The sequence below is a fragment of the Ailuropoda melanoleuca genome, chromosome 12 (assembly GCF_002007445.2).
Source record: "Ailuropoda melanoleuca isolate Jingjing chromosome 12, ASM200744v2, whole genome shotgun sequence".
Classification (NCBI taxonomy): domain Eukaryota; kingdom Metazoa; phylum Chordata; class Mammalia; order Carnivora; family Ursidae; genus Ailuropoda; species Ailuropoda melanoleuca.
In genome coordinates, this window is record NC_048229.1 from 52,553,296 (window position 1) to 52,560,872 (window position 7,577).

Below are 7,577 nucleotides of genomic sequence, written 5' to 3' on the forward strand. Positions count from 1 at the left end.
TGCATTTATGATGGTTAAGGTTTCTTGGCAATCATGTGCACCTAGGAATTCCTGCAAAGGGAGAAATATCTACCTTTCAAACTGTTTCCCAGTGTAATGGAATTTTTATGAATACTAAACTTCGCCCTTAACAAAGTTGATAGAATATTAAGCTTTGCAGACATTTTAATTAAACCCCGATTCATTTTAATTTTATGGTTTTCTTGTCATATTTTGGAATATGAATATATATTATATAGCATAATATAATATATATCTCAAACATTCTAATAACCCCTGAAAAGGAAAGGCTGGTAGCTCAGAACCTGATACCCCAGATGTCTGATGACACTTTGCCCCCTGTTTTCTCCTTTTTTTTTTTTTCTTGCTTTCCTTTGGTACGGCTTTGACTTCTCCATTTTCCATTTTAGAAGTTTTAGTGTGAGATCTTAGTTTGCTAGGAATAAAAAAGTCATTCTTGTTGGTGGACATTACACTCTTAGGACTTCAATTCTGGTTGCTTCTATTTTGTACCTCCTGACTAGTCCTAGAGAGAGGTGACTACATCCTTCAGCCTCTGCCTGGAAACCTTCCAGGGGCTTCCTTCATTTCTTGGTTCTTCCTTCTCTTCGGGAGCTTGACTGTGCACCTCCGTGGTTCCTGCCTTAGCATGAGATGAGCTCTTTCCTAGGAAACCCCAGGACCAGGGAAGGTCGCCCTCGTTGGCCTGGTGAACCCAAGCTGAGTTTTCTGAGCAAGGGCATCACTGCTCTAGACATTGGCGCTCTCTTGAAACTTGGAAGCATGTGCCAGAAAAAACATCTGTCCCCACCTAGAAAGCAGACGTCTTTGCTATTCCCTGAGTTAATGATTTCAGGGTTTTAGCACCTTTTTATGAGTGCATGAGTTTCCAGGGTTCTGTTTGATACTCTTAGTGGCAAAGTATTCCTGGGTTTGTGATGAGATTGATTTTATTTTTAAAAGCTGCCGATTCCAAGTGGAGCCATCCATCCATTGACTTCTGTCTGAATCTCTTTCCTGGTGGAATTTTATTCTTGCAGACACTGCACAGTTCAAAGTTCATATACTTGAATTCTAAAGATTCTTTGGGATGAAAACATCTCGGTCCACAGTAGTGGAAAGTGAGTATAACATCATATAATCTGGGCATGTATATGGCTGCATGGTGAATTAATACTTGTCAGACCTTGTTACTCTGAAATGGCCGTGGCAAGGTAATGACCATCATTCATTTTATTTTATTACATTTTTATTTGATTTCATTTAGGCGTTGGCAAAGGTGAGGGGACTGACTCGTATTTCCTGTTTATGTTTGATATCCAAAGCCTCTGGGGGTGGGGGGAGGCGATGCTAGGGGAAATTATGCAAATTAAAGAGGAAATTTGCAAAGACACCTTGACAAACTCAAAGACGAGAACATCTAGCTTTAACAGTTTGGTCATCCCAATTCTTGGCTCTTGCACTCATGGTTAGCAAAGAAGGTCTGAAGAGGGCACGAAGCAGGTGTGGCTCGCAGAGTGAGTGGCTTTCTTGTTTGCAGGTGAAATGGTCATTGAGATTTAACATCTAGAAGTTTTGTCTTAGCAGCTAATCGAGAATAGGAAGCCCATTGAATGATGAAGCTTCAGGTTTTCTCAGCCAACAAATCCTCCCGAGGCCTGTTAGAGTAAGTGAAATGACGAAGAGAACCCTCAGTGAGGCATCGTGGACCTGGGGGCATCCCCGGGGAAAGAGGCCATTCTCAGTGAAGGGAAACTCAACAGCAGGGCATTTGGTGCTGGGACAGAAGGCAGCGTGGTGGACTGGGGAGCCATAGAAGTTCGAATCCCACTGCTCATACTTCCTAGGTAGGTAACTCATTTTAAAGCAGGTCTTTTTATCTCTTCATATAAATCCAATAGTTTTTTTCTTAAATGCTAACTGTGATAAGTGAAGTCACCGTCCGTCACTGTACGACATTATTACAGTATTATTGGCTAGATTCCCTATGTTGTACTTTTCAACTCCATGACTTATTTTATTTTTTTAAAGACTTTATTTATTTATTTATTTGTCAGAGAGAGAGAGAGAGAGCACAAGCAGAGGGAGAAGCAAGCTCCTCACTGAGCAGGGAGCCCAACGTGGGACTCATCCCAGGACTCTGGGATCATGACCTGAGCCGAAGGCAGATGCTTAACCGACGAGCCACCCGGGTGTCCCTGACTTATTTATTTTATAACTGGAAGTTGGTGTCTCTGAATCCCCTTGTTTCGCCTGCCTCCCCCCACCTCCCCTCTGGAAACCACCAGTTTGTTCTCTTTATTGAAGCGTCTATTTGGGTTTTTCTGTTTGTTTGTTCATTTGTTTAGGTTTTTAGATTCCACATACAAGGGAAATCATGTGGTATTTGTCTTTCTCGGTCTGACTCATTTCACTTAGTATAATATCCTCTAGGTCCATTCATGTTGTTGCAAATGGCAAGATCTCGTTCTTTTTGATGGCTGAGTCATATTCCATAGTATATATACACCACATCTTCTTTACCCATTCGTCTACTGATGGACACTTTGGTTGCTTCCGTCTCTTGGCTATTGTACATAATGCTGCAATAACATAGGGATGCAAGTATCTTTTTGAATTAGAGTCTTCCTTTGGGTAAATACCCAGCAGTGGAATTATGAAATCATATGGTAATTCTATTTTTAATTTTCAGAGGAATCTCCATACTGTTTTGCACCATGGCTGCACCAGTTTACATTCCCACCAGTGGTACAAGGGTTCCCTTTCCTCCACCTTCTTGCCAATGCTTATTTCTTGTCTTTTTGATACTAGCTATTCTCATAGTTTTGGGTTTTTTTTTTAATAGAAGCAAAAAGAAGAAAACAAAAAGCACATCCTTAAACTCATGGACTCAGACAAAACCTACTCTTCATTCTTTCATGGCTATCTTTCCAAATTCTGTTTCACATATAGACATACATACTTGCGTTACAAAAATAAGATTGCACGTGGCATCTTCTAAGCCCCTTTTTTCTCTTTCTGTTCAATTCTGGACATTGTCAATGTTTTATCATGGCTGCACAACGTCCCATCATACAGATATACTTTATTTACCCAAACGTCTATCGTGGAACGTATAGGTTGGTCTGACTATTCACAATTACAAAATGGCTGTGACAGCTACCTATCCACCCAGCTTCAAGATGACCATATTTCCTTATGGAAAAATTCCTCAGATGTCAGATTTTTGGATAAATGAGCATGTGTTTTTCTTTGAATAAACTTGAAGTTTATTGAGATTCTTGAATAGGTAGGTCTAAGTATTTTCTAAACTTTGGGACTTTTGGGCCATTATTTCTTCAGATCTCTCTGCTCTTTCTTACCCTCTTCTTCTGGGGCTGCCTTGATGCATATGTTAGGCTGTTTAATGGTACCTCAGAATGGTACCCTTGGACTCTTGTTACTTTTTTTGATTCTTTTTGCTCCTCAGACTTATGATTTCAAATGACTCCTCTTCAAGTTTGCTTATTGTTTCCTCTGCTTGTTCATATCTGCTCTGATCCACTCTTGTGAATTTTCCAAGCCGCTTGTTGTATTTTTCAACCTCAGAGTTTCATCTTTTAAAATAATTTCAATCTCTTTGTTCATGTGCTAATTTTGTTCACATATTGTTTTCCTGATTTCTTTTAGTTCTTTGTGTTTTCTTTTAGCTGTTAGAGCCTATTTAAGATAGTTTTTTTTTTCCACATCAGATGGGTAATGTGCCCAGGTCATAAGGTTCAAGGGAGACAGACATCACGCAATGGCGTGTACATCCAATCACCACGCTTATGAACTACAAAAGGATGTTTAAGACAGTTCTTTCCAAGATTTTGCCTAGTAAGTCTGATGCCTGTGTGTTTTCAGGGACTGTGTCTGGAGATTTTTTTTTGTTCCTTTGCATGGGCCATGTTTTTCTTTTTCTTGAGGATCTGTTATTTAAAATTGGGTGTTAAAAAAATCAGCCGCCTCTCCCAGTCTTTGCAGACTGGCAGGCAACACCTTCACCAATTAGCAGGGCAAGTTCTGAGCCTTGAGATCAGCCTTGCATGAAAGTTTGAGGTCTTCTCAGGTCTTTTCTGGACATGTGTCTTCCCTGGGCCTGTGTATTGCTCCATATCTGTGACAGCTTTTAAATGTCTTCATTTTCTTGAGTATAACCCCTGTTTCTTCTTGGACCTTCTCTGCTTTATTATGCTCCCCAATCAGTAATCTCTTGCCTCAGGAGTCTGCAGGTGTGTGTCGTACCCTTGAGTGTTCCTGAGTCACACCCACTGCTTCCTGTCTGAGCTCCAGGTCAGCTGCCACAGAGGCCAATCCCTCAGGCAATTGAACATTGCCAATTAGGTCCACCCTACTCTCTCTGATTTCAGGAAGAGAAGTGGGAATTGGGCTCCTTCTTCCCCCAAACTGTGCCGTGCCATGCCAGGGAGGGGGCAAAGAGAGGGCCAGTAAAAAGACCACGCTTCCCACCAATGGAATATGACCTTTTCTTGGTTGGGCATTTGCTTGGTTGCTGTAGATCTCTGACTGATTTCCAGAGCTTCATTAACGCCATTTTAGCATGTACGTGAGTGATTATTGAAGAGTTTGCTGGGAAGGTCCTGAAATTCTTAAGAAAATTTAGGAAGCTCCTCCTCACCCCTGCGGGCTGCGGCCCCAAAGTGAGTCATTCTTGAAGTTCTCTGGAAAGCTGCTGTAAACCTCACATCATCTTAGGCTCTTGGCTGCAAACTGCCTCCGGGGAAAGATGACTTCTCTTCCACCTTGCAGATTCCACATCCATGCTTCTTCCAGGTTCTAACCCCTGCATGGGGAAGGGGGTTCTGGGAAATGGAGTCCCAGCTGCAGGGGAATCCTGGGAAGGAGATCGCGGGGGTGCTGAGTTGGCAGCCTGCAGCCATAGCATAGCCCCAGCATAGCCCAAACCACTCCACGCAGTCACTGGCACTAATTCCTTGATGGAAACAAATGTGTAGGAGCAAAGATGCTGTTTGTAATCCTCCTTGGTCTGTTAGATCCCTCTCTGCAAATATCCCTGTCTTGATGGCCATCTCGACACTTTCGAGTACTATATAATTATTTACTTAGTACTTTCCATCCAAGGGATTACTCTTTTATTTAAATAGATTATTTCAGAAGAAAGTATATGAATTCCACAAATAGAAAAGCACTATCATTTTCAGTACATAAAAAGCACCTGCTGAAGAAGTGGTAACAGTTGTGCCTGGCTGACTCAGTCGCTGGAGCGTGTGACTCTTGATCTCGGAGTTGTGAGTTCAAGCCCCATTGGGTGTAAAGATTACTTTAAAAGAGAAGTAGAAACAAAACCACGTTCCCTTTCTAGCTACACATTGCTCCCCTCACCCAATCACTACCTTACGGTAACCCCTCAAATTCCCATCTCAACCGGGGTCTGACTTATATCCTAGGGGTGCCTCCTCAGCTGAAAATGTTGATCCCACTGTTGACAATAACTAGACACATCTGAGTCCCAGTCACTCGCAGCTGGAGCTGAATTTGGCTGGAAGGCAATGCTTTCAGATGAACCAGATGAAGAAAGTGGTTTCACGCTATCCTTAAAAAAGGAGGACTCTGGGGCACCTGGGTGGCTCAGTTGGGGAAGCGTCTGCCTTCAGCCTCGGTCATGATCCCAGGGTCCTGGGATGGAGCCCCATGTCAGGCTCCCTGCTCAGCCGGGAGTCTGCTTCTCCCTCTCCCTTCCCCCTCCCCGCTCGTGCTCATGCTCTCTCTCATTCACTCTCTCTCAAATAAATAATTAAAAAAAAAAGAAAGGACTCTGCCTTATGTAGCACCTTCTGTAAATGGGTCTTGGGCTCTTGACAGGGAGAGAGTCTATGAAGAAAATCCCAACCCATCTACGGGAATTTTCCCTCCAGATGAAGCCATAGTTCCTATAGCATTTCAGGGCAGCAGACGTGGCAAGATTTTTACCCTCGTCATGGCCGAGGGGGGGAGGGGCGGGTGGGGCATGGAATGTCCTCCCCCTTCCCCTTTCGCATAGATTCAGGAAAGGTGAGGGAGTTCATCCAGTTGGCATAGCCAGCAGGGGCAGCGCTGGACAGGAACCCAGGCTTATCTCACCACTGCACCACATGGCTCCTCGTTTGGAAGCTTCTAGAGACGGTGAGCAGGCTCTGCAGGGTCAGGTCCACTGGAGGGAAGGATGCCAAAGGAGAGAACTTTTGCAGCTCTCTGGCGCAGTGAGGGCACCGAGCAAAGCAGAGCGACTGATCTGGACTCACCCACCTCGGAAACTGGGCTTCATAAGCTGGTCTTGGGAGAGATCCTTTGCTTCCTCGTGGAAAGTTGAGCCCCAAGCTGATGCGGCAGCTTGTCTCGGAGAGCTCTGGTCGGGGAACCCTTGATCTCTAGGTCACTCCCATCTCTACATTGGGTGTGGTCACTTACTTCTCCTCAAGGGGTCTTCTGGGGAGAGAAGAGATGGAAGCCACAGATGGAGACAGGTGTGTGGTATGTGAATCACCTAGCAAAGAGGTGAAGGGGACTGATGACGGAGCCGGTGCTGGTTGGCACTTTGGAATCTGCCTCTGGGTGCAAAGTGGAGTCTTTGCCTCTTGAGCCTGTGACTGACCTTCAGTGTCCTTCCCTCCCAGGGAGTCATTTGAGCTAGAGCTTTACATGATGGAAGTTACCAGCATTCATGGAGTCGCGACTATGTTCCAGGCACCAATAAATATTTCCTTGGCCAATAATGGCAAGAGCAATACGAGAATAAGCCTTAAGCACTTCTTGTCCATGAAGATGGCTATTAGAAAACACAAAACGGGATAAAACAGATAACACCCAGCGCTGGCAAGGATGTGGAGAGATTGGAGCTCTTGTGCCTTGTTGATGGGAATATAAAATGGTACAGCTGCTGTGGAAAACTGTGGCATGCCTCAAAAAAATTAAATGTAGAGTTACCATATGATCCAGTAATTATATTCTGGGTGTACATCCCAAAGGATTGAAAGCAAGGACTGGAACAGATGTTCATACACCCCATGTTCATAGCAGCATTATTCACAAGGGCCAAGAGGTGGAAGCAGCCCAAATATCCATCAACGAATGAGCGGATCCACACAATGTGACATACACAGACAAGAATATTATTCAGCCTTAAAAAGGCAGGAAGTTCAGACATGGGCTACAACCTTGAAAACAGTATGCTGAGTGACACCAAGGACAAATATTATATGATTCCACTTACACAAGGCACTCGGAAGAGTCAAATTCACAGAGAAAGGAAGTAGAATGGTGGTTGCCAGGGGGTGGCGAGAAGGGAGTGGGGACTTACTGCCCAATGGGGACAGTTTCTGTTTGGCAAGGTGAAAGGTTGATGGAGAAGGAGGGTGGTGATGGTTGCACAACGATGTGAATATACTTGATGCTATCGAATTGCGCGCTCAGAGAAGGTTAAAATGGTCAATGCTAGGTTATGTCTATTTTACCATAAATTAAAAAAAAATTATTTAGTTTTTGTAGCTGAGGAGCATGTTCTGGAAAAAGGGAAGCAGCCTAAAAGTTTCGCCTTG

The 7,577-nt window shown here is 43.9% G+C and overlaps 1 non-coding gene across 1 annotated transcript; it reads right to left on the reverse strand.

Annotated features, from left to right (window-relative positions):
- Positions 1–3,725: 3,725 nt before the first annotated feature.
- Positions 3,726–3,826, reverse strand: LOC117795339. Its single transcript, XR_004619310.1, has one exon. It is a non-coding gene; the product is annotated as a small nucleolar RNA U13 (small nucleolar RNA).
- Between the last annotated feature and the right edge of the window lie 3,751 nt (positions 3,827–7,577).